This window comes from Hyperolius riggenbachi, chromosome 10, assembly GCF_040937935.1.
Source record: "Hyperolius riggenbachi isolate aHypRig1 chromosome 10, aHypRig1.pri, whole genome shotgun sequence".
Taxonomy (NCBI): domain Eukaryota; kingdom Metazoa; phylum Chordata; class Amphibia; order Anura; family Hyperoliidae; genus Hyperolius; species Hyperolius riggenbachi.
The window spans coordinates 252746940-252773133 of record NC_090655.1 but is presented as its reverse complement, the minus strand read 5'-3'; the positions used below and the strand labels follow the sequence as shown (position 1 = coordinate 252773133).

Here is a 26194-nt window from a genome sequence, read left to right as displayed (position 1 = left end):
GCTAAACAAAGGTACTTTGCATCACCGATTGGAACCCAAGCTTCCAACCCTCGACAGCTTTTTGCTACCTTTAATTCCCTCCTCAACCCCACTCCTCCCCCTCCCAGCTCCTCCCCCTCAGCCAACGACTTTGACAACCACTTCACCACTAAAATTGCAACAATATGCAATGAAATTTCCCTCCTCCATCCCTCCCTTCCCAACGCCTCTCAGGTTGTCCCCTTGCCTGCCCTTCCAGCTGCTCCCGTCTCATCCACCTCTCACCTCTTTTGCTCCTGCCACCATTGATGAAGTCAGCCTGCTGCCCCCCCCCCCCCCCCACATCCTCTCCCTGTGATCCGGTACCTGCGAATACTCTTCGTCCCCACTTCCCTGACCTGGCCCCAGTCCTCACCTCCTTGTTCAATCTCTCCCTTTCCACAGGCACCTTCCCCAAAGCTTTCAAACAGGTCACTGTACTTCCCCTGCTGAAAAAACCCTCACTTGACCCAGCCCTACCCTCAAACTACCGCCCAATCTCCCTCCTTCCCTATGCTTCTAAACTCCTCGAACGTCTAGTCCACCAACGCATTACCCAATACATCAACACCAATACCCTACTTGACCCCTTACAGTCTGGATTCCGACCTGCACACTCAACTGAAACAGCCCTCGCCAAGGTGGTCTACGACCTTACCTTTGCCAGGGCCAAAGGCAGTTATTCCATCCTGCTCCTCCTTGACCTCTCCACAGCATTTGACACTGTTGACCACCCCCTCCTCCTCCAATCACTACAGTCCATGGGCATCCATGGTCTTGCCTTGGCCTGGATCTCCTCCTACCTATCCAATCGCTCCTTCACCACTTCCTTCAATGGCTCCTCCTCAACCCCTGCCCCCCTCTCAGTTGGGGTCCCCAGGGCTCTGTTCTGGGCCCCCTTCTTTTCTCCATATACACTTCCTCAATTGGCAAGTTTATCTCCTCCCTGGGCTTCAAATACCACCTTTATGCCGATGACACTCAGATTTACTTCCATACCCCCGATCTCTCATCCACCACCATAAACAAGGTCTCCTCGTGTCTCTCAGCAATTTCCTCCTGGATGTCAGCTAGGTTCCTGAAGCTTAACCTAGACAAAACTGAGCTCCTGATCTTTCCATCCCATGCTGCTGCACCCCTCCCAGATTTCCACCTCACAATTGACAACACAACCATTCACTCTACCTCCCAGGCCCGCTGACTGGGTGTCACCTTGGACTCTGACCTCTCCTTCATCCCACACATCCAAAACATCACCAGAGCCTGCAATTTCCACCTCCGTAATATTTTCAAGATCCGCCCCTTCTTAACCCCGGACACAACCAAACTGCTCTTTCATGCCCTCATCATCTCCCGCCTTGATTACTGTAACTCCCTCCTTTCTGGCCTCCCCTTGAAACGCACTGCCCCCCTTCAATCAGTGATGAACGCGGCTGCAAGACTCATCCATTCTTCGCACCGCTCCGCATCCACATCTCCCCTTTGTGAATCCCTGCACTGGCTCCCTATCCGTTTCAGGATAACTTTCAAGATTCAATGTCTGACATATAAATCTGTGCACAAAACCTGCCTTACCTACATCTCGGAGCTTGTTCACAGGTATACACCAGGTTGCCTCCACCGACCTTCGCCTCACCACCCCACGCATTTCACACTCCCATGCCCGCCTGCTGGATTGCTCAAGAGCTGCCCCCACACTCTTGAACGCCCTTCCACCACCCATCAGACTTGCTCCCTATTTCTACACATTCAAGCAAGCCCTCAAAACGCACCTCTTTATGATGGCCTACCCACCTCTTACCACACAGTAACTCTCTATTGAATATTTCACAGCCCCACCTAGTGTTTCCACCCAACCCTTTAGATTTTAAGCCTCTGGCAGGATCCTCCATTCCCTAGTGTAATCTACAGGATCATGTACTCCTGTCCTATAACAGCCTGTACTTGTATTACTGGGCCCACCTAACCAGCCCATATCACATGATCATCTATTTTGATCAATTTGCATATATAACTTTGTTTTATGTTGAAGAAACCTTATGTCTGTCATCCTTGTATCATTGTATATATTTATTGTCCAGCGCTGCGTAATATGTTGGCGCTTTATAAATACAATAAATAATAATAATAAAAGATGAGAAGGAATTAGACAGTCTAAACTCCCTAAATACATACAGGGTGCATTTCTCTATGATTTCTTTCTATCTTGTGCAAGAGTTCAGGTCCGCTTTAAACTACTATTTTATAATGATTGTTTGTTAATGGTTACTTCAATCATGCAAGGTGTCTGTGTGTCGGCCGCGATGCCCAGAATCTGGCAGTGTACTTTTGTGGAGATGTGACTTATGGTTTAGTGTTCATGGCAGCAAATATGAAATGGCTTCACCGTTATACTTTGTGGAATACAACAGCTACCGCCCATGGTTTTGGGGACAGGGAGATGGCTTCCTGCTGCCACAGCTCCCTCATTTGCTATCAGTCTTTTGGCTTTAGCAGGGATGTGCTAATTGGGCACTGGCCAGGTATGGACTATCCTGGGCCTTGCTGCAGCATCCGCTCTGATATGTAGATGGACTCCTAAGAGCTTGTTTTCACACCTAGGCAATTAGCAAATGGCTTGAGCTTGTCGGAGGCAATAGTCATTTCAGAATAGATCTTTTTGTGACCTAACTCCAGGTGCTCTGACCCAACACATACAAACTCAATTGTAACGTAATCAACTAAAACGATTGTGACTCATTGTTTCTCCATTTGAGGAAAAGACCACCTCAATGAACCACACCAAACTGATTTAGGCCAAAATATACATCACATCTTTATTTCAAACATTACATAAAAACACTTACATTCAAACATATGGAAGTAGGGCAAGGATACCTGAATTATATGAAATGACAATAATATATGCAGGGCCCCCAAAGAGGGAACAAAGTGTCAATAGTGTAAAGTGCATAGTGCGAAACACGTACCTATTACAATAGATCTGTAAACAATAAATAGTGCAGTACAAAAATACAAAAGATAAATAGCAGTGCAGTGCTTAACAATAAGACCATGTGCAATAAGTAGAGAGTGTGACAGAACCACACAATATAGTATGTGTGTCCCACAGCGGGGAACAGTGGAGTGAAAAGAGGAAAAAAGAAGGAAGCAAGTAAGAGCTCCTACGGACTCGCTTGGAGGGATCTATTACACCTTTTTACTTCTTTTCACTCCACTGTTCTATATTGTGTGGTTCTGTCATGCTCTTTACGTATTGCACATGCACTTTACTTTTCTGTGTGTATGGTCACCATATTGTGGTGGTCTTTGCCCCACTCCTATTTATCTTTTGTATTTTTGTACTGCACTATTTATTATTTACAGATCTATTGTAATAAGTACCTGTTTCGCACTATGCACTTTACACTATTGACACTTTGTTCCCTCTTTGGGGGCCCTGCATATACAGTATTATTTTTATTTTATATAATTCAGGTATGCTTGCCCTACCTCCATATGTTTGATTTTAAGTGTTTTTATGTAATGTTTCAAATAAAGATGTGATATATATTTTGGCCTAAATCAATTTGGTGCGGTTCATTGAGGTGGTCTTTTCCCCAATTGTTGTAGTTTGTTTCCCACCATTTTGCACATTCTGAGTGATTTATTAGGCTTAATTATCTATTTTGTGACATTTATCTTTGTGGTTAACCCCACAATTTTGTGGAACTATTTATGAGATGGTGCTCACCCATTCAAGTATGTGATGGAGTCATCGTTCCTCCATGACACATGGCTATTCTGGGAAACAAATGGCATTATTGGGGTGGGGGAACATTACATACTGGAGGATAATGGTAATCAGGGTTGCCAAATCATCCCTTTAAATACTGACATCTAGGTTATACAGGTTCTGGGGCTACTTAGACATAATCAGTGCCTAAACGTCATCTAACTAGCCAAAAGACCTGTATATTTCATATGTGTCTGTATTTAAAGGGATGAGTTGGCAACATTGATGGCATTGCTGTGGGACACAGGGAGGACATGGCTATAGTGGGAAATAAATAGCATTACTGGGGTAGGGTACATTACATACAGGAGGATAATGGCAATGCTGGGGGACACAGGGAGGACATGGCTATACTGAGGTGGGGGACATTACATACTGGAGGATAGTGGCAATGCTGGGGGACACAGGGGGGGCTATACTGGATTGACATGTGGTCTTGTCTCTGTGATGTGACTGAAATGAATTATTACTAGGAAGGTGAGATGCCAGCAATAATATATGGCACATGTAGGGAGGCCACTAGAAAACAAGTCACAGCAGTTATATAAAAGTCTCTTGCATGGCAATTACTTCAAGTGGGGTGATCAGGATAGTGACAGTTGTACTATGACCTCCTCTTAGTGTACTTTGCCTTCTTAAAACAGCAGGTATTAGCGATAATTCAGATTTAAGTGTATAGCTTTGGTTACCTACAATGCACCACTGCTAATATGTTGGGTTGATGTGGCTCTGTAAAATGTAAAGTTATAGGCTTGCTATATACCGGTGGTTCTGGATGTAAGCCTGGGTTCTGGAGCATAAAGAGCTAATTTCTATAATCAGCACTGGTGGATTGTGGGTAACCACCGTTACACACTTAAATCTGAAATATTGCAAAAACAAACTTAGAAACAGCATAATAACCTTTAAAAAAATGACTTTGTTACAGCTGCTACAAATCTACACTGTTTCTTCTTCCTGCTTTCATTGAAGCAGACATATTGTTAACATCCTGTGCTTGCAAGTTGTGATTCGACACAGATGAGGAGGAATTAAACAGGCTAAACTCTCTGAAGACATACAGGGCAAATTTCCTTGCTTTCCTTCTGTCCTGTGGAAGGCGTACATTTGAAATGGGCGCCGGTAGACTTGGGTGCAGGATACAGCCAGTATATGGCTGATCCTGCTGCTGCACAAGTCCGGGCCGTATTAATTACTATTCCCCCTCCAGGCCGCCATGGATAGTGGGGGAATGAAATAATTCGGCTTCCAGCAATTGCTGGATGCCGAATTATTGTGTTTTTTAAGCAACCTAGGCTCCGTCTTCTGACGGCGCCAACGTTACTCACTGAGCACCGCTATAGACTGATTCCCATTACAGACTATGGCGGCGCTGGCTGCGCCCAAATCTAGCAGCGCTAAAAAGCACTGCTCCATGTGGAAGAGTTCAAGTCCACTTTTAAGAAGGCAAAGTAACACGAAGCATTGCTTTTTTTTTAGTAGGAGGGCTTTTCAGTCTCTATTGGTCCCCGATACTTTCCTAGTGGTTTTTGGGTCTCCCAGAGCTGCTTGGGTATTCTGCTATATCCATCCCGACCTTTGCTCTGCTCAATATATAACAAAAATCAAACAATTACCTCTTCCAACAATGTCTTCTCGCCACCTCCTGCAAATTCTCATGCATCAAACATCACTTCCTGGCACTGGCTTAATTGTTTCCTGTCTGTGCGTTCCACCCGGAAGAGGTGAGGTCGCCATCTTGTGGTATATAGGCTAACTGCAGGCTCTGTTTGTGAAATCAACTAAACTTGGCTATCTATTGGCAGCCATGTACTTATAGTTAAAGGGAACCCAAGGTGAGATCATAGCCCTGCACTCACTATAGCTGATACACTCCCATACCACAAGCCCTGCACTCACTATAGCTGATACGCTCCCATACCACAAGCCAGCTATAGGAATACAACAAGCCCTGCACTCACTATAGCTGATACACTCCCATACCGCAAGCCCTGCACTCACTACAGCTGATACACTCCCATACTGCAAGCCCTGCACTCACTAATGCTGATACACTCCCATACCACAAGCCCTGCACTCACTATAGTTAATAAACCCCCATACCACAAGCCCTGCATTCACTATAGCTGATAGTGTACACTCCTATACCGCAAGCCCTACACTCACTATAGCCGATACACTCCCATACCACAAGCCCTGCACTCACTATAGCTGATACACTCCCATACCACAAGCCCTGCACTCACTATAGCTGATACGCTCCCATACCACAAGCCAGCTATAGGAATACAACAAGCCCTGCACTCACTATAGCCGATACTCTCCCATACCGCAAGCCCTGCACTCACTAAAGCTGATACACTCCCATACTGCAAGCCCTGCACTCACTAATGCTGATACACTTCCATACCGCAAGCCCTGCACTCACTAATGCTGATACACTCCCATACCATAAGCCCTGCACTCATTATAGCCGATACACTCCCATACCACAAGCCCTGCACTCACTAATGCTAATACACTCCCATACCACAAGCCCTGTACTCACTATAGCCGATACACTCCCATACCACAAGCCCTGCACCCACTATAGCTGATACACTCCTATACCACAAGCCCTGCACTCACTATAGCTGACACACTCCCACACCACAAGCCCTGCACCCACTATAGCTGATACACTCCCACACCACAAGCCCTGCACTCACTATAGCCGATACACTACCCATACCACAAGCCCTGCACTCACTATAGCTGATACACTCCCATACCGCAAGCCCTGCACTCACTATAGCCGATACACTCCCATACCACAAGCCCTGCACTCACTATAGCTCAGCATTGGCTAACCTATGGCACGCATGCCATTTTAGGCACGCAAGGCCATCTCTGTGGGCACGCATGCTGCCCCGTCGCCAAGTCCCGGACGGCAGTCAGTGTTGACAACCGCCCGTAACAGGAGGAGAGCTGCAGAGCAGTGGAGGGAGAGCTGTGGGCAGCAGTGGAGAAGGGGCGCCATCTCCCCCACCCCCTTCCCTCACCTTAGGGCTCTCCCTCCCTCGCTCTCCCCTCCAGAACGAAGTGCTGTGGCATTTGGAAGCGGGCGGAACTTACCTCTGTCTCGCTCCAGCGCCGGAAGTTCTGGTGCCGCAGCCGCTGCTCTGGTCTGGATAAGACCAGGCTGCGTTCCACCCGGAAGAGGTGAGGTCGCCATCTTGTGGTATATAGGCTAACTGCAGGCTCTGTTTGTGAAATCAACTAAACTTGGCTATTTATTGGCAGCCATGTACTTATAGTTAAAGGGAACCCAATGTGAGATCATAGCCCTGCACTCACTATAGCTGATACACTCCCATACCACAAGCCCTGCACTCACTATAGCTGATACACTCCCATACCGCAAGCCCTGCACTCACTATAGCTGATACGCTCCCATACCACAAGCCAGCTATAAAAATACAACAAGCCCTGCACTCACTATAGCCGATACACTCCCATACCGCAAGCCCTGCACTCACTACAGCTGATACACTCCCATACTGCAAGCCCTGCACTCACTAATGCTGATACACTCCCATACCACAAGCCCTGCACTCACTATAGTTAATAAACCCCCATACCACAAGCCCTGCATTCACTATAGCTGATAGTGTACACTCCTATACCGCAAGCCCTACACTCACTATAGCCGATACACTCCCATACCACAAGCCCTGCACTCACTATAGCTGATACACTCCCATACCACAAGCCCTGCACTCACTATAGCTGATACGCTCCCATACCACAAGCCAGCTATAGGAATACAACAAGCCCTGCACTCACTATAGCCGATACTCTCCCATACCGCAAGCCCTGCACTCACTAAAGCTGATACACTCCCATACTGCAAGCCCTGCACTCACTAATGCTGATACACTCCCATACCACAAGCCCTGCACTCACTATAGCTGATACACTTCCATACCGCAAGCCCTGCACTCACTAATGCTGATACACTCCCATACCATAAGCCCTGCACTCATTATAGCCGATACACTCCCATACCACAAGCCCTGCACTCACTAATGCTGATACACTCCCATACCACAAGCCCTGTACTCACTATAGCCGATACACTCCCATACCACAAGCCCTGCACCCACTATAGCTGATACACTCCCATACCACAAGCCCTGCACTCACTATAGCTGACACACTCCCACACCACAAGCCCTGCACCCACTATAGCTGATACACTCCCACACCACAAGCCCTGCACTCACTATAGCCGATACACTACCCATACCACAAGCCCTGCACTCACTATAGCTGATACACTCCCATACCGCAAGCCCTGCACTCACTATAGCCGATACACTCCCATACCACAAGCCCTGCACTCACTATAGCTCAGCATTGGCTAACCTATGGCACGCATGCCATTTTAGGCACGCAAGGCCATCTCTGTGGGCACGCATGCTGCCCCGTCGCCAAGTCCCGGACGGCAGTCAGTGTTGACAACCGCCCGTAACAGGAGGAGAGCTGCAGAGCAGTGGAGGGAGAGCTGTGGGCAGCAGTGGAGAAGGGGCGCCATCTCCCCCACCCCCTTCCCTCACCTTAGGGCTCTCCCTCCCTCGCTCTCCCCTCCAGAACGAAGTGCTGTGGCATTTGGAAGCGGGCGGAACTTACCTCTGTCTCGCTCCAGCGCCGGAAGTTCTGGTGCCGCAGCCGCTGCTCTGGTCTGGATAAGACCAGGCTAGCGTCAAATCATCCCGCGCCTGCGACGAGACCAGACGGAGTCATGAAGGTAAGTTCCGCCCCCTGCCAAACGCCACAGCACTTAGCGAGGGAGGGAGAGCCCTAAGGTGAGGGAAGGGGGGGGGGAAGATGGCTCCCCTTCTCCACTACTCTCCCTCCACTGCGCTGCTCTCCTCCTGCTGGGGGGGGGGGGCACCTGGCTACCTATTCTGGGGACATATACCCCTGGCTACATATACTGGGGATATATACACCTGGCTACATATACTGGGCACATTACATATACTGGGGACATATACCTCTGCCTACATATACTGGGGACATATACCCCCTAACTACATATACTGGGCACATTACATATACTGGGACATTTACCTCTGCCTACATATACTGGGACATATACCCCTGGCTACATATACTGGGGACATATACCCCCTGACTACATATATACTGGGCACATTACATATACTGGGGACATATACCTCTGCCTATATATACTGGGACATATACACCTGGCTACATATACTGTACTGGGGACATTGGTTGTTTGTCATTATGTGCATTTACTGTTGAAAAGCTGTCTCTTATGTGCATTTACTAGTGAAAATCTGTGTCTTATGTGCATTTACTGGTGAAAAGCTCTCTTTTACTATTTCTCTACCCTCGGTGTGGCTGACTATCCTCCCTCCAGCACCCCCTGTGGCTGTCTCTGTCCCCCCTGGTGTGGCTATGTCTCTCTCTCTCTCTCTCTCTCTCTCCCCCATTATGTGGCTGTCTCTCTCTCTCCCCCCTTTTGTGGCTGTCTCTCTCTCTCCCCCCTTATGTGGCTGTCTTTCTCTCTCCCTCCTTACAGTGGTTTGCAAAAGTATGCGGTCCCCTTGAAGTTTTAAGTTTTACACATTTTGTCATATTACTGCCACAAACATTAATCAATTTTATTAGAATTCCACGTGAAAGACCAATACAAAGTGTGTACACATGAGAAGTGGAACGAAAATCATGCATGATTCCAAACATTAAAAAAAATAAATAAATAACTGCAAAGTGGGGTGTGCGTAATTATTCAGCCCCCTGAGTCAATATTTTGTAGAACCACCTTTTGCTGCAATTACAGCTGCCAGTCTTTTAGAGTATGTCTCTACCAGCTTTGCACATCTAGAGACTGAAATCCTTGCCCATTCTTCTTTGCAAAACAGCTCCAGCTCAGTCAGATTAGATGGACAGCGTTTGTGAACAGCAGTTTTCAGATCTTGCCACAGATTCTCGATTGGATTTAGATCTGGACTTTGACTGGGCCTTTCAAACACATGGATATGTTTTGTTTTAAACCATTCCATTGTTGCCCTGGCTTTATGTTTAGGGTCGTTGTCCTGCTTGAAGGTGAACCTCTGCCGCAGTCTCAAGTCTTTTGCAGACTCCAAGAGGTTTTCTTCCAAGATTGCCCTGTATTTGGCTCCATCCATCTTCCCATCAACTCTGACCAGCTTCCCTGTCCCTGCTGAAGAGAAGCACCCCCAGAGCATGAAGCGGTCACCACCATATTTAACAGTGGGGATGGTGTGTTCAGAGTGATGTGCAGTGTTAGTTTTCCCCCACACATAGCGATTTGCATTTTGGCCAAAAAGTTCAATTTTGGTCTCATCTGACCAGAGCACTTTCTTCACATGTTTGCTGTGTCCCCCACATGGCTTGTGGCAAACTGCAAACGGGACTTCTTATGCTTTTCTGCTAACAATGGCTTTCTTCTTGCCACTCTTCCATAAAGGCCAACTTTGTGCAGTGCACGACTAATAGTTGTCCTATGGACAGATTCCCCCACCTTAGCTGTAGATCTCTGCAGCTCATCCAGAGTAACCATGGGCCTCTTGACAGCATTTCTGATCAGCGCTCTCATTGCGTTATTTTCTGGTCAAATTTTTTTCCACATTGCGTTATTTTCTGGTGCAATCTGGCCTACAGCGATAATTTTCTGTGAAATGTGTCCCACTGCATTATTTTCTGCTGAAATGTTGCCCACATTGCGTTTACTTTCTGGTGTCTGGGGTAACTGTTGCTGCATTTATTATTTAATGGTCATAGTTGGCTATATTTGCTGCTTTGGGGTTACGGCGGGTATACTAATAAATAGCATCACACAGTTTCTGCACAACCATGATGCGAATCCTCGTTTCACCACATCATGGAAGAAACACTGCTTTCTTATGCCTCGCTGTTACATCATTACGTTAGGTCTGCCCATACAATGTCATGGCCATGCCCATTTTTCAGTGCGGCGCAAACCCCCCCCCCCCCCCCCCTTGGCACTCGGTGATAAATAAGTCTATGTTGGGTCGCAGTTTTGGCACTCGGCCTCTGAAAGGTTCGCCATTACTGCTATGGCTGATACACTCCCACACCACAAGCCCTGCACTCACTATAGCTAATACACTCCCGTACCGCAAGCCCTGCACTCACTATAGCTGATACACTCCCATACCACAAGCCCTGCATTCACTATAGCTGTTACACTCCCATACCACAAGCCCTGCACCCACTATAGCTGATAATCTCCTATAGTACCACAAGCCCTGCACTCACTATAGCTGTTACACTCCCATACCACAAGCCCTGCACCCACTATAGCTGATAATCTCCCATACCACAAGCTCTGCACCCACTATAGCTGATAATCTCCTATAGTACCACAAGCCCTGCACTCACTATAGCTGTTACACTCCCATACCACAAGCCCTGCACCCACTATAGCTGATAATCTCCTATACCACAAGCCCTGCACCCACTATAGCTGATACACTCCCATACCACAAGCCCTGCACCCACTATAGCTGATACATTCCCACACCACAAGCCCTGCACTCACTATAGCTGATACACTCCCATACCACAAGCCCTGCACTCACTATAGCTGATAAACTTCTATACCACAAGCCCGGCACTCACTAATGCTGATACATTCCCATACCACAAGCCCTGCACTCACTATAGCTGATACACTCCCACACCACAAGCCCTGCACTAACTATAGCTGATACACTCCCATACCACAAGCCCTGCACCCACTATAGCTGATAATCTCCTATAGTACCACAAGCCCTGCACTCACTATAGCTGTTACACTCCCATACCACAAGCCCTGCACCCACTATAGCTGATAATCTCCTATACCACAAGCCCCGCACTCACTATAGCTGATACACTCCCATACCACAAGCCCCGCACTCACTATAGCTGAGACACTACCCATACCACAAGCCCTGCACTCACTATAGCTGATACACTCCCACACCACAAGCCCTGCACTCACTATAGCTGATACACTCCCACACCACAAGCCCTGCACTCACTATAGCTGATAAACTCCCATACCACAAGCCCTGCACTCACTATAGCCGATACACTCCCACACCGCAAGCCCTTCACTCAATATAGCTGATACACTCCCATACCGCAAGCCCTGCACTCACTATAGCTGATACACTCCCACACCACAAGTCCTGCACTCACTATAGCTGATACACTCCCATACCGCAAGCCCTGCACTCACTATAGCTGATACACTCCCATACCACAGGCCCTGCACTCACTATAGCTGATACACTACCCATACCGCAAGCCCTGCACTCACTATAGCTGATACACTCCCACACCACAAGTCCTGCACTCACTATAGCTGATACACTACCCACACCGCAAGCTCTGCACTCACTATAGCTGATACACTCCCACACCGCAAGCCCTGCACTCACTATAGCTGATACACTCCCATACCACAAGCCCTGCACCCACTATAGCAGATACACTCCCATACCACAAGCCCTGCACCCACTATAGCTGATACACACCCATACCACAAGCCTTGCACTCACTATAGCTGATACACTCCCATACCGCAAGCCCTGCACTCACTATAGCTGATACACTCCGACACCACAAGCCCTGCACTCACTATAGCTGATACACTCCCATACCGCAAGCCCTGCACCCACTATAGCAGATACACTCCCATACCACAAGCCCTGCACTCACTATAGCTGATACACTCCCATACCACAAGCCCTGCACTCACTATAGCTGATACACTTCCATAACACAAGCCCTGCACTCACTATAGCGGATACACTCCCATACCACAAGCCCTGCACTCACTATAGCTGATACACTCCCACACCACAAGCCCAGCACTCACTATAGCTGATACATTCCCATACCACAAGCCCTGCACTCACTATAGCTGATACACTCCCATACCACAAGCCCTGCACTCACTATAGCGGATACACTCCCATACCACAAGCCCTGCACTCACTATAGCTGATACACTCCCACACCACAAGCCCAGCACTCACTATAGCTGATACACTCCCATACCACAAGCCCTGCACCCACTATAGCTGATACACTCCCATACCACAAGCCCCGCACTCACTATAGCTGATACACTACCCATACCACAAGCCCTGCACTCACTATAGCTGATACACTCCCACACCACAAGCCCTGCACTCACTATAGCTGATACACTCCCATACCACAAGCCCTGCACTCACTATAGCCGATACACTCCCACACCGCAAGCCCTGCACTCACTATAGCTGATATACTCCCATACCGCAAGCTCTGCACTCACTATAGCTGATACACTCCCATACCACAAGCCCCGCACTCACTATAGCTGATACACTCCCACACCACAAGTCCTGCACTCACTATAGCTGATACACTCCCATACCACAGGCCCTGCACTCACTATAGCTGATACACTCCCACACCACAAGCCCAGCACTCACTATAGCTGATACACTCCCATACCACAAGCCCTGCACTCACTATAGCTTATACACTCCCACACCACAAGCCCTGCACTCACTATAGCTGATACACTACCCATACCACAAGCCCTGCACCCACTATAGCTGATACACACCCATACCGCAAGCCCTGCACCCACTATAGCTGATACACTCCCACACCACAAGCCCAGCACTCACTATAGCTGATACACTCCCATACCGCAAGCCCTGCACCCACTATAGCAGATACACTCCCATACCACAAGCCCTGCACTCACTATAGCTGATACACTCCCACACCACAAGCCCAGCACTCACTATAGCTGATACACTCCCATACCACAAGCCCTGCACTCACTATAGCGGATACACTTCCATAACACAAGCCCTGCACTCACTATAGCGGATACACCCCCATACCACAAGCCCTGCACTCACTATAGCTGATACACTCCCACACCACAAGCCCAGCACTCACTATAGCTGATACACTCCCATACCACAAGCCCTGCACCCACTATAGCTGATACACTTCCATAACACAAGCCCTGCACTCACTATAGTGGATACACTCCCACACCAAAAGCCCAGCACTCACTATAGCTGATACACTCCCATACCACAAGCCTGGCACTCACTATACCTGATACACTCCCATACCACAAGCCTGGCACTCACTATACCTGATACACTCCCATACCACAAGCCCTGCACTCACTATAGCTGATACACACCCACACCACAAGCCCTGCACTCACTATAGCTGATACACACCCTAACCACAAGCCTTTCACTCACTATAGCTGATACATTCCCATACCACAAGCCCTGCACTCACTATAGCTGTTACACTCCCATACCGCAAGCCCTGCACCCACTATAGCTGATACATTCCCATACCACAAGTCCTGCACTCACTATAGCTGATACACTCCCATACCACAAGCCCTGCACCCACTATAGCTGATACACACCCATACCGCAAGCCCTGCACCCACTATAGCTGATACATTCCCATACCACAAGCCCTGCACTCACTATAGCTGATACACCTCCATACCACAAGCCCTGCACCCACTATAGCTGATACACACCCATACCGCAAGCCCTGCACCCACTATAGCTGATACATTCCCATACCATAAGCCCTGCACTCACTATAGCTGATACACTCCCACACCACAAGCCCTGCACTCACTATAGCTGATACACTCCCACACCACAAGCCCTGCACTCGCTATAGCTGATACACTCCCATACCACAAGCCCCGCACTCACTATAGCTGATCCACTACCCATACCACAAGCCCTGCACTCACTATAGCTGATACACTCCCATACCGCAAGCCCTGCACCCACTATAGCAGATACACTCCCATACCACAAGCCCTGCACTCACTATAGCTGATACACTCCCATACCACAAGCCCTGCACTCACTATAGCTGATACACTTCCATAACACAAGCCCTGCACTCACTATAGCGGATACACTCCCATACCACAAGCCCTGCACTCACTATAGCTGATACACTCCCACACCACAAGCCCAGCACTCACTATAGCTGATACATTCCCATACCACAAGCCCTGCACTCACTATAGCTGATACACTCCCATACCACAAGCCCTGCACTCACTATAGCGGATACACTCCCATACCACAAGCCCTGCACTCACTATAGCTGATACACTCCCACACCACAAGCCCAGCACTCACTATAGCTGATACACTCCCATACCACAAGCCCTGCACCCACTATAGCTGATACACTCCCATACCACAAGCCCCGCACTCACTATAGCTGATACACTACCCATACCACAAGCCCTGCACTCACTATAGCTGATACACTCCCACACCACAAGCCCTGCACTCACTATAGCTGATACACTCCCATACCACAAGCCCTGCACTCACTATAGCCGATACACTCCCACACCGCAAGCCCTGCACTCACTATAGCTGATATACTCCCATACCGCAAGCTCTGCACTCACTATAGCTGATACACTCCCATACCACAAGCCCCGCACTCACTATAGCTGATACACTCCCACACCACAAGTCCTGCACTCACTATAGCTGATACACTCCCATACCACAGGCCCTGCACTCACTATAGCTGATACACTCCCACACCACAAGCCCAGCACTCACTATAGCTGATACACTCCCATACCACAAGCCCTGCACTCACTATAGCTTATACACTCCCACACCACAAGCCCTGCACTCACTATAGCTGATACACTACCCATACCACAAGCCCTGCACCCACTATAGCTGATACACACCCATACCGCAAGCCCTGCACCCACTATAGCTGATACACTCCCACACCACAAGCCCAGCACTCACTATAGCTGATACACTCCCATACCGCAAGCCCTGCACCCACTATAGCAGATACACTCCCATACCACAAGCCCTGCACTCACTATAGCTGATACACTCCCACACCACAAGCCCAGCACTCACTATAGCTGATACACTCCCATACCACAAGCCCTGCACTCACTATAGCGGATACACTTCCATAACACAAGCCCTGCACTCACTATAGCGGATACACCCCCATACCACAAGCCCTGCACTCACTATAGCTGATACACTCCCACACCACAAGCCCAGCACTCACTATAGCTGATACACTCCCATACCACAAGCCCTGCACCCACTATAGCTGATACACTTCCATAACACAAGCCCTGCACTCACTATAGTGGATACACTCCCATACCACAAGCCCAGCACTCACTATAGCTGATACACTCCCACACCAAAAGCCCAGCACTCACTATAGCTGATACACTCCCATACCACAAGCCTGGCACTCACTATACCTGATACACTCCCATACCACAAGCCTGGCACTCACTATACCTGATACACTCCCATACCACAAGCCCTGCACTCACTATAGCTGATACACACCCACACCACAAGCCCTGCACTCACTATAGCTGATACATTCCCATACCACAAGCCCTGCACTCACTATAGCTGATACACACCCTCACCACAAGCCTTTCACTCACTATAGCTGATACATTCCCATACCACAAGCCCTGCACTCACTATAGCTGTTACACTCCCATACCGCAAGCCCTGCACCCACTATAGCTGATACATTCCCATACCACAAGTCCTGCACTCACTATAGCTGATACACTCCCATACCACAAGCCCTGCACCCACTATAGCTGATACACACCCATACCGCAAGCCCTGCACCCACTATAGCTGATACATTCCCATACCACAAGCCCTGCACTCACTATAGCTGATACACCTCCATACCACAAGCCCTGCACCCACTATAGCTGATACACACCCATACCGCAAGCCCTGCACCCACTATAGCTGATACATTCCCATACCATAAGCCCTGCACTCACTATAGCTGATACACTCCCACACCACAAGCCCTGCACTCACTATAGCTGATACACTCCCACACCACAAGCCCTGCACTCGCTATAGCTGATACACTCCCATACCACAAGCCCCGCACTCACTATAGCTGATACACTACCCATACCACAAGCCCTGCACTCACTATAGCTGATACACTCCCATACCACAAGCCCCGCACTCACTATAGCTGATACACTCCCACACCACAAGTCCTGCACTCACTATAGCTGATACACTCCCATACCACAGGCCCTGCACTCACTATAGCTGATACACTACCCATACCGCAAGCCCTGCACTCACTATAGCTGATACACTCCCACACCACAAGTCCTGCACTCACTATAGCTGATACACTCCCATACCACAGGCCCTGCACTCACTATAGCTGATACACTACCCACACCGCAAGCTCTGCACTCACTATAGCTGATACACTCCCACACCGCAAGCCCTGCACTCACTATAGCTGATACACTCCCACACCGCAAGCCCTGCACTCACTATAGCTGATACACTCCCATACCACAAGCCCTGCACCCACTATAGCAGATACACTCCCATACCACAAGCCCTGCACCCACTATAGCTGATACACTTCCATAACACAAGCCCTGCACTCACTATAGCTGATACACTACCCATACCACAAGCCCTGCACCCACTATAGCTGATACACACCCATACCACAAGCCCTGCACTCACTATAGCTGATACACTCCCATAACACAAGCCTTGCACTCACTATAGCTGATACACTCCCATACCGCAAGCCCTGCACCCACTATAGCTGATACACTCCCATACCACAAGCCCTGCACTCACTATAGCTGATACACTCCCATACCACAAGCCCTGCACTCACTAATGCTGATACATTCCCATACCACAAGCCCTGCACTCACTATAGCTGATACACTCCCATACCACAAGCCCTGCACTCACTATAGCTGATACACTCCCATACCACAAGCCCTGCACTCACTAATGCTGATACATTCCCATACCACAAGCCCTGCACTCACTATAGCTGATACACTTCCATAACAGAAGGAAGAGATTCTCCTGCGCTACCCTCTCACTCAATATGGGCTATGATGGCTTGAAGGTGCTGCTCCTGGTTGCTGGGTGGTGCCAGTGACCTGAGTAAAATAGTAGAAGAGACAAGAGCGCTCCTTTGGTGTGATACTTTTCTTTACTTAAAATTCCACGCATCTATGTGTGGAATTTTAAGTAAAGAAAAGTATCACACCAAAGGAGCGCTCTTGTCTCTTCTACTACACTACCCATACCACAAGCCCTGCACCCACTATAGCTGATACACACCCATACCGCAAGCCCTGCACTCACTATAGCTGATACACTCCCATACCGCAAGCCCTGCACCCACTATAGCTGATACACTACCATACCTCAAGCCCTGCACTCACTATAGCTGATACACTCCCATACCACAAGCCTGGCACTCACTATAGCTGATACACTCCCATACCACAAGCCCTGCACCCACTATAGCTGATACACACCCATACCACAAGCCTTGCACCCACTATAGCTGATACACTCCCATACCACAAGCCTGGCACTCACTATAGCTGATACACTCCCATACCACAAGCCCTGCACCCACTATAGCTGATAAACTCCCATACCACAAGCCCTGCACCCACTATAGAAGATACACTCCCATACCACAAGCCCTGCACTCACTATAGCTGATACACTCCCATACCACAAGCCCTGCACCCACTATAGCTGATAAACTCCCATACCACAAGCCCTGCACCCACTATAGAAGATACACTCCCATACCACAAGCCCTGCACTCACTATAGCTGATACACATCCATACCACCAACCCGGCACTCACTATAGCTGATACACATCCATACCACAAGCCCTGCACTCACTATAGCTGATACACTCCCGTACCGCAAGCCCTGCACTCACTATAGCTGATACACTCCCATACCACAAGCCCTGCACTCACTATAGCTGATACACTCCCGTACCGCAAGCCCTGCACTCACTATAGCTGATACACTCCCACACCACAAGTCCTGCACTCACTATAGCTGATACACTCCCATACCACAGGCCCTGCACTCACTATAGCTGATACACTACCCATACCACAAGCCTGGCACTCACTATAGCTGATACACTACCCACACCGCAAGCTCTGCACTCACTATAGCTGATACACTCCCACACCGCAAGCCCTGCACTCACTATAGCTGATACACTCCCATACCACAAGCCCTGCACCCACTATAGCAGATACACTCCCATACCACAAGCCCTGCACCCACTATAGCTGATACACTTCCATAACACAAGCCCTGCACTCACTATAGCTGATACACTACCCATACCACAAGCCCTGCACCCACTATAGCTGATACACACCCATACCACAAGCCCTGCACTCACTATAGCTGATACACTCCCATAACACAAGCCTTGCACTCACTATAGCTGATACACTCCCATACCGCAAGCCCTGCACTCACTATAGCTGATACACTCCCACACCACAAGCCCTGCACTCACTATAGCTGATACACTCCCATACCACAAGCCCTGCTACCACTATAGCTGATACACTCCCATACCACAAGCCTGGCACTCACTATACCTGATACACTCCCATACCACAAGCCCTGCACTCACTATAGCTGATACACTCCCATACCACAAGCCCTGCACTCACTAATGCTGATACATTCCCATACCACAAGCCCTGCACTCACTATAGCTGATACACTTCCATAACAGAAGGAAGAGATTCTCCTGCGCTACCCTCTCACTCAATATGGGCTATGATGGCTTGAAGGTGCTGCTCCTGGTTGCTGGGTGGTGCCAGTGACCTGAGTAAAATAGTAGAAGAGACAAGAGCGCTCCTTTGGTGTGATACTTTTCTTTACTTAAAATTCCACGCATCTATGTGTGGAATTTTAAGTAAAGAAAAGTATCACACCAAAGGAGCGCTCTTGTCTCTTCTACTACACTACCCATACCACAAGCCCTGCACCCACTATAGCTGATACACACCCATACCGCAAGCCCTGCACTCACTATAGCTGATACACTACCATACCTCAAGCCCTGCACCCACTATAGCTGATACACTACCATACCTCAAGCCCTGCACTCACTATAGCTGATACACTCCCATACCACAAGCCTGGCACTCACTATAGCTGATACACTCCCATACCACAAGCCCTGCACCCACTATAGCTGATACACACCCATACCACAAGCCTTGCACCCACTATAGCTGATACACTCCCATACCACAAGCCTGGCACTCACTATAGCTGATACACTCCCATACCACAAGCCCTGCACCCACTATAGCTGATAAACTCCCATACCACAAGCCCTGCACCCACTATAGAAGATACACTCCCATACCACAAGCCCTGCACTCACTATAGCTGATACACTCCCATACCACAAGCCCTGCACTCACTATAGCTGATACACATCCATACCACCAACCCGGCACTCACTATAGCTGATACACATCCATACCACAAGCCCTGCACTCACTATAGCTGATACACTCCCGTACCGCAAGCCCTGCACTCACTATAGCTGATACACTCCCATACCACAAGCCCTGCACCCACTATAGCTGATACACTCCCATACCACAAGCCCTGCACTCACTATAGCTGATACACTCCCGTACCGCAAGCCCTGCACTCACTATAGCTGATACACTCCCATACCACAAGCCCTGCACTCACTATAGCTGATACACTCCCATACCATAAGCCCTGCACTCACTATAGCTGATACACTACCATACCACAAGCCCTGCACTCACTATAGCTGATACACTCCCATACCATAAGCCTGGCACTCACTATAGCTGATACACTCCCATACCACAAGCCTGGCACTCACTATAGCTGATACACTACCATACCACAAGCCCTGCACCCACTATAGCTGATACACTCCCATACCACAAGCCCTGCACTCACTATAGCTGATACACTCCCATACCACAAGCCCTGCACCCACTATAGCTGATACACTCCCATACCACAAGCCCTGCACCCACTATAGCTGATACACTCCCATACCACAAGCCCTGCACTCACTATAGCTGATACACTCCCATACCACAAGCCTGGCACTCACTATAGCTGATACACTCCCATACCACAAGCCCTGCACTCACTATAGCTGATACACATCCATACCACCAACCCGGCACTCACTATAGCTGATACACATCCATACCACAAGCCCTGCACTCACTATAGCTGATACACTCCCATACCACAAGCCCTGCACCCACTATAGCTGATACACTCCCATACCACAAGCCCTGCACTCACTATAGCTGATACACTACCATACCACAAGCCCTGCACTCACTATAGCTGATACACTCCCATACCATAAGCCTGGCACTCACTATAGCTGATACACTCCCATACCACAAGCCCTGCACCCACTATAGCTGATACACTCCCATACCACAAGCCCTGCACCCACTATAGCTGATACACTCCCATACCACAAGCCTGGCACTCACTATAGCTGATACACTACCATACCACAAGCCCTGCACTCACTATAGCTGATACACTCCCATACCACAAGCCTGGCACTCACTATAGCTGATACACTCCCATACCACAAGCCCTGCACCCACTATAGCTGATACACTCCCATACCACAAGCCCTGCACCCACTATAGCTGATACACTCCCATACCACAAGCCTGGCACTCACTATAGCTGATACACTACCATACCACAAGCCCTGCACCCACTATAGCTGATACACTACCATACCACAAGCCTGGCACTCACTATAGCTGATACACTCCCATACCACAAGCCCTGCACCCACTATAGCTGATACACTCCCATACCACAAGCCCTGCACCCACTATAGCTGATACACTCCCATACCACAAGCCCTGCACTCACTATAGCTGATACACTCCCATACCACAAGCCCTGCACCCACTATAGCTGATACACACCCATACCACAAGCCCTGCACCCACTATAGAAGATACACTCCCATACCACAAGCCCTGCACTCACTATAGCTGATACACTCCCATACCACAAGCCCTGCACTCACTATAGCTGATACACATCCATACCACAGGCCCTGCATTCACTATGCTTGCACAGACTGGTACTTGATGCCTTGGGCGACAGCTGGCATGTGTGCATGATCCCACTCATGCAAATTCCTGTTTAAAAGTGAGTTATTGTTGCTTTAACAGAAATCATTCATTACAGTTGGGTGAAAACATTTTTTTTACAAGTCAAAGTGACAGGTCACAATAAAAAATACTTTTTTTCCCAGTTAAATTTTAACCCCTACCTACCGTATTAACCTCCTTTTAATCCCTGTTATACCTATACCTGTTAATACACCTGTAATAATTTATAAAAGATGGAGGGCGCTTATGTAGGCTATTTATAAGTGTGTGTATCTCACCCGCTGTAAACTAGTTAAATATGGGGACCCACTTTCCTCATATAAACAGGTAAATCAATAATAATCAGAAGACCAGTTGCGCTGGGCCTAAAACATATTGTATATTAATTTCACCAATAATAGGTACAAGTTAGCTGAATAGAAGGGTATCCGTATATTTATTCAAGATATACTTATAAAATATAAAACATCAAAAAAATATATATATATCAGCTGCAGCATAAATAAAAACGATTTCATATCACAATAGTGATGTACATATTTCATACATAATATGTGTGCATATATTGTACTCAGTCCCTGTGCATATCATCCATTCACTCATTCACTCAACCATACACAGACCTTCCAATGTGCACAAAAAATGAAAACTGAGATAAAAAAATATAAAAAATATATATATATATCTATAGGGAAGAAGAAAATCTATGCAGTATATTCGCTGTGAATATTTAAATTGTTATGTATTTCTGCATAGTCTTTAAATCCTTTAGTAAAAATAGGCTGTATTCGAATATTCCAGTATAGATACCCTGTGGGGGGGCTGGTTGGCACAAAAATAATTGATAATACATTGCTACGTGAACTACAGACTGTAATAACAAATATAGACCAAAACTTTATACAGAAACCCTACAGCGAGGAGGATATTTTTGCGCCAACCAGCCCCCCACAGGGTATCTATACTGGAATATTCGAATACAGCTTCTATATATATATATATATATATATATATATATATATATATATATATATATATATATATATATATATATATATATATATATATATATATATTTTTTTTTATCTCAGTTTTCATTTTTTGTGCACATTGGAAGGTCTGTGTATGGTTGAGTGAATGGATGATATGCACAGGGACTGAGTACAATATATGCACACATATTATGTATGAAATATGTACATCACTATTGTGATATGAAATAGTTTTATTTATGCTGCAGCTGATATATATATATTTTTTGATGTTTTATATTTTATAAGTATATCTTGAATAAATATACGGATACCCTTCTATTCAGCTAACTTGTACCGATTATTGGTGAAATTAATATACAATATGTTTTAGGCCCAGCGCAACTGGTCTTCTGATTATTATTGATACACCTGTAATAATTGTCACATGCAGCGATCAGTGTAGATCACTAGGGCGACAGTTCGGGGGCTCAATGTTTACAGATTCATCACTCTGCTGTGTTGCCTAGCGATGCACCTGTACAGCACTGGGGCCCCTGACCTGCTGCCCTAGCAGTCACATCCGATCGCTACAGACACACAGGCGTCTAGTAGTGAAATAAGGCATCAGTGGTATCATTTTAATAGGAAAGGTCAAAGTATGTATTTGCTATGGGTTTTATAATGTAAGGACTTGTGAACTAGTGGTTCTAGAATTACAGCTGCGGCATCTTCAGTGTGACATCTTCAGTGTGAGGGCAGCCTGGGAACAATTAGTTGATGAGGAAGGCAGCTGACATATGTGTGACTGCAGCATCTACAGCTGGAGGATGGTCTGGGTCAGATCGGATTATACAGAGGATTCTGAGCAGTATGTATGTACTCCATACCTACAAAAGGGCAGCCTCCCCTCCCCCTGCAGTGTCGCCCATCACAGTGTGCCATACTGAAGGGTATCCCTGCTTTCTGCTGGTCCCAGTTCCAAGATTCAACTTGCAGTTCGAGCCTTGGCAAAGGCAAGGCTGGCAATGGAATCTAATATTTTGTAGAAATTAATTAAAGAGGCACTACTCCTATTGTATGTCACAAAAGTGAGTAGACCACTCACATTTTCATACATATTTAATTCAAAATTTTCATGTGAATGCACTGAAGATATGACATTTTGATACAGTGTACAGCTTGTATGACACTATGGTCTCGATTCACAAAGCAGTGCTAACCCAGTTAGCACGCCTAAAAGACTTTAGGCGTGATAACCATTGCACCACGCTGGTGAAAAGCCAGTTTAGGCGTGATAAGTTTAGATAAGTTTAGATTGTGCGCAAAGTCCCGCGCGCAAAGCAGCGCCATTAAACTCTATGCGAAGTGCACCAGACTTTGCTAGCACAAAACTTTTGATCAGCTGTGCACTGCGGTGCTAACCCAGTTGGTGCTTAAACTTATCACGCCTAAACTTATCACACCTAAACTTATCATGCCTAAACTTATCACACCTAAACTTATCACACCTAAACTTATCACACCTAAACTTATCACGCCTAAACTGAGTTTAGGCGTGATAAGGGGCTTTTCACCAGGGTGCTAACTGTTAGCACCGCTTTTTGAATCAAGCCTTATAAATGTGCTGTCCCATCATAATAACGCAACACACAACACTAATGCCCAAACCTCTGGCAACAAAAGTGAGTACACCCCTAAGGGAAGAGAGGCAAAATTTTGCCCACCTAGACATTTTCCCTCCCCTGGGTCATGTGACTCGTTAGTGTTACTCGTTTTAAGGTGTGCTACATTTGGCGTTATTGCACTCACACAGGCTGTGGACACCGTGTACACGCTCAGAGACAGTTCTCCGGTGCATAAGTGCGTATGTATGTATGTATGTATGTATGTATGTATGTATGTATGTATGTATGTATGTATGTATGTATGTATATATACTGTACACACACACACATTATCCAGAGGAATTACTTTACTTTGCAGCTTTAATCACAGAAGAGATACATCAGATTTCCATTCTAATAGGATTTATTTAGTGATGGTACAATACCCTAATGCGAATATTATTTTGTTACATAACACAGAATTGTTTCCAGTAACAGCTTCCTACATTTGTCTGTAGCAGTGAGTGAAACACATAACAATAACCTGCCCCCCCCCCCCACTCCCACCCCAAAATTCCTGTATTTCACCTCAAGACAGGGCCACCATCAGAAGTTCCTGGGCCCCATACTCAGCAAACCTTGAGGTTCGATACTCGGCAAACCTAAAGCCCCCACCCCGCCCCAGAATCCAAATCTGCAGGATAAAAAAAAAAAAAAAAACAAAAAAAAAAAAAAAAAAAAAAACTTTTTTTGAACAAAACAAAAAAACCGTCAGTGCTTTCCTGCAGAATACACAGACAAACACAAGTAGGCAGAGTACCCCATTAAACACCCATTGGTCTGCAGTCCTGACTGTTAGCAATCCTGATGCTGTGTTACTTAGTCCTTATCGTTGTCCCTAGTGGTTTAATGGCCCGCCTCCTCCTCATGGTATTCCCTGGTGGTTTAGTGGCCCCTCCTCCCCCTTACTGCAAGTGATTGCCTAGAGCTTTGTCCTCCCCATTCACCTCACCCATGCCACAACTGCACCACTACATTGGCCCTGCGACCCCCTGCATAGCAACAGAACACATCGCTAGCCTGCAGGCTAGAGACATGTCTGTGCAGGGTCAGCCTTGCAGTGTGGTCTGAGGGATTGGGTACACTCCTCATGCATGTGTAGAACGTTTTAAAGACAGGATAGGGCTATCTGTTATGGGAAAGTAGTGTTTTAAGAATACAGAGAAATCAGGGGATCAGGGTTAGGCATTTAAGCGGGATGGGGTTATAGATAGGTCAAAGTATCTAACACTGAGGAGGTAAGGGGAAATTAGCACTTGGACAATTCAGGGTTAGGATAGGGATTATGATTATGGGGATATGGTAAAATTAAGATAAATAATTATGGTGGCCATACACGTATAGATTTTTGCCACATGTAGCAAACAGATCAATCCTTCTGTTCTAAATCAGATCAGAGAGGGATCGATTCTCCCCATACACTGCACACAGATTTCACCTTGAAATCTATTACAAATCTTATTGAACCGCAGCATTTCACTGCTTGATAGCTGTCCAACGCTACAGGCCTTCACTCTACCAATGCTCCCCACGTCCAATCAATCAACATTTACTGTCCGCTTCGATCACAGTTTTATGTTTTGCTGCAAACTGATCACAATAGTGAT

General features: G+C 47.3%; 1 protein-coding gene across 1 annotated transcript in view; it reads right to left on the bottom strand.

Annotated features, from left to right (window-relative positions):
- The window catches only part of LOC137537101 (zinc finger protein 850-like), an 82542-nt gene that overhangs the window by 35538 nt on the left and 20810 nt on the right, over nt 1-26194 (bottom strand). The gene's annotated exons all lie outside the window — the stretch shown is intronic.